Raw genomic sequence first — 10,917 nt, 5'->3', positions numbered from 1 at the left:
CCGAGCCGCGCCGGGGGGGCGCCTCGGCCAGCCCCGGGGCGCAACGGGGGTCAGGCTGGGGTGGGGGGGGGGCACCGCCGCTGCCCGCGCTCGCTCTCCCTCCAAAAGGGGCCGAGCCGCCCCCTCCCCCCCCCCCCCCCCTCCGCCGCGGTCGAGGGGTGCTGAGGGGACGCGTGAGGGGGCAGGGAGTAGGGCAGGACCGCGGGCCCCCCTCCCCCGCGCTCCCGCCTTGCTGCGAGCGAGGCTCCCTCCAAAACCTGAGGGGGAAGGGGGGGGGGCTGCCGGGACGGCACCCACGCACGCGGGGACACCCTCTCTCAGTGGGGGACCCCCCCCCCCCCCCAACGCGGGCTGGGGCCGGGGCACCGCAGGGACCGGGGGCTGTGAGGGGGGGGGGGGTGCCCCCACCAGGCACCCTCCTCGTCGAGCCCCTGTCGTGAGGGCCAGGGCGGGGGGAGCAGGGACCCGCCGGGGCCGGGGTGGGGTGAGGGCGGGCGGCGCGGGCCGGCAATCGGGGTCAGCCCGCCAAGCGGCTCGGCCGGCTTCCCCGCCCCCACCGCACCCGTCTCCCTCCAAAACCGGACAGCCCGCCCCCCCCCACGGGGCTCTTCGCCGCCGGGCGGCCCCGAGGTGGGGGGGGTGGGGGGGGAGGCGATGGCGGGCTCCCGCCGACACCCCGGCCCACCGCGCTGCCTCCCGCCGGCGGTGCCCGCCCGGGCCATCGCCCCTCGCAGCGGCGCCCCGCAGCGCTCCCTGCCCCGGGCGGGAGGGCACCGCGGGGGCGGATGGGGCCGCGCGCGGACACCCACCCCCCGGCTCTCCTCAGCCGCTCTCCCTCCAAAACGGTGCCCGGGCGGGCAGCCCGCCTCACCGCTCCCGCTCCCGGCCGCCGCCCCGCGCCACCCCGCCGCGACTGCGCCTCTCACACCCCCTCACACCGGCAGCGGGTCTGCCGGTACCGCCGCCACCACTGCCGCCACCACCATCATCATCACCACCGCCGCCGCCGCCACTACTACCACCATCATCACCATCGCCGACCACTACCAACACCATCATCATCACCGCCGCCACAACAGCCGCCCCCCTCCCGCCCGTCCCCGCCGGCGGGACACCCTCCCGCCACCCCCCGCGCACCTCTGCCGCCACCGCCCGGGCCGCGCTGCTCAGCTGGCGCCGGCGCCAAGTCGCTATATAGCGCGGCCCGGGCCCGCGCTGCGCATGTGCGAGGGCGGCAGACAGCTCCCCCGCCCGCCGCCCTCCCTCCGCCAGCGCCCGCGCCCCGCTCGACCCAGCGCCGCCCCTTCGCCGCAGGGCCGCCCCGGGCCCAGCGGCTCCCCCGCCCGCCGTCGCTGCCGGGACACCCCCGCGTCCCGCCCGCCTGCCCGCCCCAGCTCCCTTGGCGGAGGCGTCCCGGGAGAGCGGCGGGCAGCGCCGGGAGGAGGGCTGCCACCGGTGCCGCCCCGCAGGGAGAGCCGCCTGCTGCCCCGGCCCCTCTCCCCGGCCCGGCTAGCGGGCCACCCCCGGCACTGTCATCCCGATCCGTTGCATCAAGCCCCCGGTCCGCGCCCCGCCGGGGCAGCTCCGCCGGCGGCCGCGCACGCCGCGCGCCCGGCAGGGCGCAGCCCGCCCGCCCCGGGGCGGGGCCGCCGCCCGCCCCCGCCAATGGGAGCCCGCCGCTCCGCGGCAACGTGCAGCGGGCGGCGGAATGTAAACACGGCTCCGCCGCGCGCGCCCTGCGCCGCCCCGCCCCGCTCCCGCCGCGGCCTGAGGGCGGGGCGGCTCCTCCCGCCCGCCTGAGGGCAGCCGCCCGCCCGCCCGCCGCCGGCAGCCCCTGTCAGCGGGGATGCGTTCCCCCGGCCCCACCGGCACCCCGTGCAGCTAGGGAGCGGCCCGCTGCCCGTTAGCGGCACCCCTGCCAGTCGGAGGTGTCAGCCGGCGGCCCTTCGGCGACACCCCGTTTCTCCCTGATGGCACCAGCCTCCTGACCCACCCACCCCCCCACTGCTGCGGGACCAGCCCCCTGACGCCCCACCAACACCCCGCGTCACGGGTGGCGGGGTGTCAGCCCGCTGCCCAATGGCTGTCACATCTCACCACACAAGGATGGCCTTCACCTAGCTGTGCCCCATGAAGGCACCCGGCTCTGCTGCAAGGGGTCTGGGCTCTGCCATGAGGGGCCTGGGCCTTTGTGTCCGAAACCTTCCCTGAGGTCCTTTCTCTCTTCCTCCATTTTTGCAGTGTGTTTAACCACAGAGGAGTTCGTCCCAGCAGAAAACAGGCCTCGCCCAAGCACAGCCTCCACGGTCTCCCGTGGATGGCCCTGTCCTCTGCCCAGTAGCTTTCTGTACCTGTCAACCAGGCCTGCCGCCGCCCCTCGGGGTCCCACTGAGTCCCAGGGCAGCAGTGCCTGCTGCGGGAGCGCCCACCCTGCAGTCCCCTTCTCTGTCAGAAGACAATGCTGAAGCTTACCCTCAGTGCCAGGCACGCCTCCCAGTCACTGGTAACATCGCTCAAGGGTTGCGTGGAGTTTTCTTAATAAATACCCTAAAAAAACAAACAAACAAAAATACCCACACTACTCCAAAAGCAACCAAACCCCACAGTACCATGTACTTCCCAATGCTTTGAGCACACACTTTTCTTTAAAACACCCAGGGCAGGGGCTGTGAGTGGAGACAGGCCCTCAACTCAACACAGGGCACCTGCAGCCATTTTGCTGATGAGAAACAACAGGTATTTTCCCTCTCCTCTCTTGCAGTGCAGAGCACACGTGCTGCAAAACAGTGTGAAGAGAAATCTCAACTGCCTTCAAGTAAATCCACCTCATCATCATTTTTTTTCACTTCTGCTTTTTCTTTTCCCAAGTGTAATGCTATTAAAGAGTAAACATATTTTTCACCTCCAAGTACATATTATAGTAATTAAGCACGATAACCAGGTTTTGGTGCTTATCTTCTCATAGCTTTGCCATTTTAAAGGGCAAAAGAAAAGGCAGCACAGCCCCACCAAAGGCAGAGATGTTACAGTAGGGTCGCTAACAGCAGTTTAACAGGTTACAAGTTTTGGAAGCAAGGGCCATCTCTCAACTGCGGGTGCTTACAGCACCTGACGGAGTGGGGGCAACGATTCCTGCAAACTTTGAGTAACGCAGCGTGCACAACAGACGCACGAGATGGACATTGCAGCCACCCAGCCTCCTCAGCTCTGCAAAATGCCCATTCCAGTCCTTATCATGAAGAAAATCATAGAATCGTAGAGTGGTTTGAGTTGGAAGGGACCTTAAAGATCATCTAGTTCCAGCCCACCTGCCATGGGCAGGGACACCTTCCACTAGACCAGGTTGCTCAAAGCCCCGTCCAACCCAGCCTTCAACACTTCCAGGGATGGGGCATCCACAACCTCTCTAGGCAACCTGTTCCAGTGCCTCACCACCCTCACGGTAAAAAACTTCTTCCTTACATCTAATCTAAATCTACCCTCTTTCAATTTAAAGCCATTATCCCTTGTCCTATCACTACATGCCCTTGTAAAAAGTCCCTCTCCAGCTTTCTTGTAGGCCCTCTTTAGGTACTGGAAGGCTGCTATAAGGTCTCCCCAGAGCCTTCTATTCTCCAGGCTGAACAACCCCAACTCTCTCAGCCTTTCTTCATAGGGGAGGTGCTCCAGCCCTCTGAGCATCTTCGTGGCCCTCCTCTGGACTCACTCCAAGAAGTCCATGTCCTTCTTATGTTGGGGGCCCCAGAGCTGAACGCGATACTCCAAGTGGGGTCTCACGAGAGCAGAGTAGAGGGGGAGAATCACGTCCCTCGACCTGCTGGTCACGCTTCTTTTGATGCAGCCCAGGATACGGTTGGCTTTCTGGGCTGCAAACGCACATTGCTAGGTCATGTTGAGCTTCTCGTCAACCAACACCCCCAAGTCCTTCTCCTCAGGGCTGCTCCCAATCCATTCTCCGCCCAGCCTGTATTTGTGCTTGGGATTGCCCTGACCCATGTGCAAGACCTTGCACTTGGCCTTGTTGAACTTCATGAGGTTCGCACAGGCCCACCTCTCAAGCCTGTCAAGGTCCCTCTGGATGGCATCCCTTCCCTCCAGCATGTTGATTGCACCACACAGCTTGGTGTCGTCAGCAAATCCCACTGTCCATGTCACCAACAAAGATGTTAAACAGCACTGGTCTCAAAACCAACCCCTGAGGAATGCCACATGTCACTGGCCTCCACTCAGACATCAAGCCATTGACCGCAACTCTTTGAGTGCGACCATCCAGCCAATTCCTTAACCACTGAGTGGTCCATTCATCAAATCCACGTCTCTCCAATTTAGAGACAAGGATGTTGTGCAGGACAGTGTCAAATGCTTTGCACAAGTCCAGGTAGATGTCGTCCGTTGCTCTTCCCTTATCCACCAATGCTGTAACCCCGTCGTGGAAGGCCACCAAATTTGTCAGGCACGATTTGCCCTTAGTGAAGCCATGTTGGCTGTCACCAATCACCTCCTTATTTCCCATGTGCCTTAGCATAGTTTCCAGGAGGATCTGCTCCATGATGTTGCTGGGCACAGAGGTGAGACTGACTGGCCTGTAGTTCCCTGGGTCTTCCTTTTTTTCCTTTTTAAAAATGGGGGTTATGTTTCCCCTTTTCCAGTCAGTGGGAACTTCCCCGGACTGCCACAGCTTCTCAGATATGATGGATAGTGGCTTAGCAACTTCATCTGCCAATTCCCTCAGGACCCATGGATGCATCTCATCAGGTCCCATGGACTTGTGCACCTTCAGGTTCCTTAGATGGTCTCAAATCTGATCTTCTCCTGTGGTGGGTGGTTCTTCATTCTCCCAGACACTGCTGTTGCCTTCTGCATCTTGGGTGGTGTGGCTGGAGCACTTGCTGCTGAAGACTGAGCCAAAAAAGTCATTGAGTACCTCAGCCTTCTCCATATCTACGAAGCAGATGCCTGAAGGGGCCAAAGTCTGCTCTCCTGAAGTCCAGGGTAGTGAGCTTGCTGTGTGCCCTCCTTGCTGACCCAAGGATCTCGAACTCCACCATTTCTTGGTCACTGCAGCCAAGGCTGCCCTTGAGCTTCACATTCCCCACCAGCCCCTCCTTGTTGGTAAGAACAAGGTCCAGCATAGCACCTCTCCTCCTTGGCTCCTCCATCACTTGGAGAAGGAAGTTGTCATCAACACATTCCAGGAGCCTCCTGGATAGCTTATGGCCTGCTGTGTTGAGCCTCCAACAGATACTGGGGTGGTTGAAGTCCCCTATAATGACGAGGGCTTGTGAACGTGAGGCTGCTCCTATCTATCTATACAGGGCCTCACCCGCTCGGTCTTTGTGGTCTGGTGGCGTGTAGCAGACCCCCACTATAATGTCACCTGTCCCTGCCCTCCCTTTAATCCTGACCCATAGGCTCTAGGTCGGCTCCTCATCCATCCCCAGGCACAGCTCCGTGCACTCCAGCTGGTCATTGACATAGAGGGCAACACACCCTCCTCGTCCACCCTTCCTGTCCTTCCTAAAGAGCCTGTATCCTTCCATTCCAACACTCCAGTCATAGGAGCCATCCCACCACGTCTCTGTGATGCTAATAACATCATAGCCCTGCAGGCGTGTGCATATGTCTAACTCCTCTTGTTTATTCCCCATGCTATGTGGGTTTGCATAGAGGCATTTAAGTTCAGCCCGATGAAGCTGACTGGAGTGGCTGGAATTCCTTTGTGCTGCTCTTCAGGTGCTCTTCTGCTGACCTGTGATCCTTCTCCAGGCTCTGGGCATCTATTGCTGGCTCTGGCATCAAACTGGTAGGAGTGGGATGGATTGAGGTTCCCCTCCCTGAGCAACTTTAGTTTAAAGCCCTCTTCACCAGCTTGGCAAGCCTATGACCAAAGATGCTCTTCCCCTTCCCTGACAGATGGACCCTGTCAGCCCCTAGTAGACCAGGTTTCTCAAAGTGAGTCCCATGGTCTAAGTAGCCGAACCCCTGGCTGTGGCACCAGTCCCGTAACCATTTGTTGATTCACCAGATTCGACTGGCCCTTTCAGACCCCTTCCCTTTGACTGGGAGGACGGATGAAAAAACTACCTGCACTCCAGAGTCCCTTACCGCTGCTCCCAGGGCTCTGTAATCCTTCTTGATACTCCTCAGACGGCTCCTGGCTGTATCACTGGTGCCCATGTGAAACAACAGCAGCAGATAACAGTCGGCGGACTGTACGAGGCTTGGTAGTCTCTCGGTGACACCCCTGACACGAGCCCCTGGTAAGCAGCACACCTCTCTAGAGAGTGCATCAGGTCAGCAGGTGGATCCCTCTGTACCTCTCAGAAGAGAGTCGCCTACTACTATCACCCATCGCCTTTTCTTAGTTGCGCTGGTTGTTATACGGGGAGCAGATCGGGCTGCCTTACTCAGCTCCAGTGTCTCTCCTGATGTGACGGGTCTTTCCTCTTCAGTCTGCAGAGCGGTGAAGCGGTTCTGCAAGGGCACCTCAGGCTTCGGGGGAAGTCTCTTCTTCCTGCTGATCCTTGCCATTGTAAGCTTCTATTCTTCCGCATTATTGGCCCCCCTCCCTTCCATGTGTGCCAGTGGGGGAGTTTTTTGCTGTTTGGCCTCTGGTAGTCATGGCTCAGAAGGGACAAAAAACCCCAACAAACCACTGTCATCTGTTCAAGCCCATTGGCACTTAGAAACAATCTTTGTCATCTATATTGCACCAGCTCATTTCAAGAAATCTAACTCATGTCATAGTTCAGGATGCCTGAAGCAGACATGCAGGTAGCTCTCTTAGTTGATCTCCACTGACGTCCACCAGGAAGATACATCCTGCTGTCTGGAAGTGCATCTCCTACTCCACTGACCACAGAGAGAAGGTGGTCTCCCGAATTTGGGCAAACTTGACCTAACTCTAACCTTGGGCCTTTAACTGACTTGCTGAAGTTGAAACCCTACTATAGCCAACTTGCTAAAAAGAACTGGAACTTCATGAAGGGGCTAGCAAGAGAGGAGAAACAAAGTATCTTTTTCCCTAAAAAAACCTCCACCCCTCACAGATGTCAAATTAGGGCTTGGTGGCAGCCAGCTTCCAAGCAGCAAAGCAGTTTTGGTGCATCAGGAATAAATTCCATGGCACATTGTGAAAGGAGAATACTGCGAAATGAATAGTAGCTAAAAATTGAATGGATCTGGTCTGCCATGAATAGGTCTCAGCACCAAAGACCGTAATGACTATGCTGCTCTTTTTCCACACCTTTTGATGTGAGCTGCTGCAGGTTGCGTGCCACCGTATTTGTGGGTTTGCCTCAGTAGTGGAAAATGCACCAGGTCCCATAAGCATTCTCCACCCTGCCAGCAACTTCTCCCATAAATTTTCAGCAGTACACAAAAAAACCCCAGAAGCTAGTGTGTAATAAAATCCTGCTGCAGACAATGAAATTATGATTTTAATGCAAGCTAACGCATTGACCTTTTGATGTGGCAATAAAACTAAAGTGACTTAGTCCACACTGGGACATTTCCAAGTGAGTTAACACACATTACGTCCTCTTTCATTATGTGGATGCCTCCTTAGGGGGGATGAGCGTAAAAGAGAGAAGATCTTTTAAGCTTCTAGAAATACACTACAACTGCTAAGCAGTATTTGTGCTGGGATCTGGTAATTCCTTTTAGATTAGTCTAGTGGTTTTCATTTTTTTTTCTAATTACCACTTCTAGATATGTTCCAGAGAAGGTGTGAACCCCATTGGAAAGGTAGGAATTACAGGGCCTTCCTTACAAGTTTACACAGCTGAGGTTGCTTTTCTTGGTTATCCTTTTATGGATCTCTTTGCAGGAGCCCAGAGTCTAGCAGGGATCTATAAAGCATGGCTTGAAAGCCATGAGGATCAATCCAGTTACTGAGTGTGCTCAATACTGTTCTTCTCCCAGAGCTTCTGAATCCACCTAGTTGTTCCCAAGGAAGGGAGCAGTATTTCATTATACATTTGCACACAGCTCCACTGTGATCCAGGCACAAAACAACACGGAATATCACCCCCGGGTATTCCTACCTTGTTGCAGTATTTTACTATGGTCATTCGCTTGTGTTGCTAGGCTTTGTCCTTCTGAGTCACAGCCATGTTGTCAAAGCTATTCTATAACTTAGTTAAGGGAAAAGCCTGCTCCAGGACTCTTGTGTGGATGAACTTCATTGTTTTTAAGAGGAGTTTTAAGCTTATTTATTGCAGAATGGATCCAGCTACATAGCCTAAACAAAGCACCATTAAAGCTTTATACCCCTCCTAAAGAGGACTCCTTTAGTAGGAAGTTGCACCCTTCCCAAACTGTAATGTTTTTTTTCTGTTGAGCAGCATGGGATAACTTGAAACCCTGAGGTTTCAAAACCCTTGTTTTCTATTAGAATCTGTAATATTCTACTACTTTTCTGCTTGTTTCATTTCAGAGACTTTTTCAAACAAGGTGTGATCCAGTTTAATACGCATTAAGGAATATTTTTAAGACCTTACAAGATTGACTTATTTTGGTTTTTTTTTTTTCTGATTTGGTGGGGAGAGAGCCCATATTACAGTTCTTAAGAACCTGTTAGCTAAAATATAACACAGAGTAAACCTTTTAGTCATAAGCACGTGAATATATCTTTCTAAGGTCAATACCAGGAACAGAGAGCATAGGCAATGACCAGCTATTGATAAGCAGCCTGTATGACAATCAGATCAGCTTAAGAAAACCAGTGCTAAGAGTTATTTTTGCAATAGAGGAAGAAAACTCAAGTAGAGATCAAGAATAAGTTAACAGTTCCCTTACAATTTGCAGGGTCAGACCTATACCACAGTATAGCACGATACAAGAATTTCCTCTTTGACTTGATTTTTCAAGGCACGCTTTTGGGGGGTGGGGGTGGGGGGCAGAGCTGAGAAAGTGACCATTACCAACCTTTTAAACCTACATTCAGAAGTAGATGCCATCACTTCCCAGCAGTCATAAAGCAAACCAAACCAAAGCAAATGGGACTGTGTGCTTCCGGCTCTTGTTAGTAGCCTCTTTCTTTCTTGAGATGATGCACGTTTCTCAGCACTAAGAAGCTTGGAATAAACATTATCTTGTCCTGAAAGTCCTTTTACACAGGAGATGCTTTATCCGTATCCTGTCAGAGACCCATATCCTTTCCTGTACAGGAACATTTAAACTCCCACTTTCAACACACCAAAGGTGAAACACCTTTAAAGTACAATCCTTACGGTTGATCTGCTGAACAAAGCCCACAGTCACACCTCGGCAAGGACAGCATCTCTGCAGTGGGAAGCAGCACCTGTAACTAATAGCCAAGCATTAAGTCTATCTTCACCTACCCCTGTGTTGGATCTCCTGTCTGCAGCTCAAAGAAATAACAAGACGCACCTTCCTCATGTTTTCCAGCATTGCTTCACCACTGGGCTGTAAACGTGACACCTTTTGGACCAGGAGATAAGTGTAGGTAGGGGAAAAGAAGGAATGTCAGGTCACAGAAAAGAGCCACGTAGAATGCAAGTAGGACAACAATACAGTATTTTTTAAAAACAAAATAGATTAACTTATCCTCACCATGATCTCCTAGGGTGGGCAGCATGTTAGGAGACACTCCTTCCCCCTGCTGCCAGGAGAAGCAGGCAGCTGGCTGCAGGGGAAGGCCCTCTGCTCCCTGGCTCAGCCTCTGACCTAGGAGTGTATGTGGTTCCTCATTCAGATGACTCACATGACCTCACCAAACCTATAGCTGCTGGGCCCTGGGCTCAGGACTTTCCCTCCCAAGCATGCAAGGTGAAGAGTGTTTACTGCTGATGCTCCAGCTTCCAAACACTGTAGCAAACACCTTTTCAACACTTGGGGACTAAGACTTACAATTCTCCATAGCCCCGATCTTGGCTATGTTTAGGGCACATCATGGATCTCTCCAGAGGCAAAGGTGATGTGCAGGAGATAATACCCCATCCCAAACTGCCCACCATTAGTAAAGATGTATGTACTAATTCAGCTGTTTGGCGGTTTGTCACCAGCCACAGAAGCCAAATTCCTCTCTCCTCCCCATTTAATACAAGACACATCCATCTCCTACTCAGTCTCACACTACAGAAACAAGAGCTAGAGCTGAAATTCACTGCTGGGAGTAGACAAGGGGATACCTCTGCCCATGTCAGCCCCCCCTTTCTTAATCGTGATTTCATCTTTATTCATCTCGCAAAAACTGACAGCCGTTGGCCATTACTCCCATACCCCAAAAGCCTGAGGCCTCCCTCCTCTTTCCCACCTCTCTCTGCCTCTACTAATTCTCTGCAGAGCCCCATTTCAGGGAATCTGCGATTCTTTTAGCACTCGGATAGGCTGATTTTGGGGCATAATTATGTTTCTTATTATATTGCCTGACTACGTTATCTTGCTTGGACACAACAACAAGAAGGCTGCACTTCAGGAGAAAGTATATACTTATGGCACAGCCCATGTCTGCAAGTCACGATCTGAAGTCTGCTCCTGGCCACTTGCCTAGTTTTGTTACTCTTATCTGGGTTTTCTTTTTTGACTGTTATTCTTTTTCCTTAGCTTGTCCATGAAATTCCAATATAGTTATCATCTGCCTCATTAAGGTATTTGAGTGTTCAATGATCAATCTGCCCACAAAACTTTGGAACAAGTCAAAAGGCTTTAACTTCTGAAGTATGAGTTATACAGCAGTAGCTCCAGGACAGTATTTTCATGAATAAAAAGGCTGGCTGAGAAACAAAACTTTATACACATCCTGTTAAGTCTCAGTTCAGTCCCATTTATTCTAAGACTGATCTATCATGACCACATGGGAACAACAGTGCCACAGCAGCACCGGCCTGTTCTTTTGATGAGTCATTTCTATGTGTGTCAAAAAGCCTGAACCCTCCTTGCAAGCATCACTCA

The sequence above is a fragment of the Gymnogyps californianus genome, chromosome 2, assembly GCF_018139145.2.
Source record: "Gymnogyps californianus isolate 813 chromosome 2, ASM1813914v2, whole genome shotgun sequence".
Classification (NCBI taxonomy): Eukaryota; Metazoa; Chordata; class Aves; order Accipitriformes; family Cathartidae; genus Gymnogyps; species Gymnogyps californianus.
The sequence above is the reverse complement of the archived record's forward strand: the minus strand, read 5'-3'. Positions refer to the sequence as shown.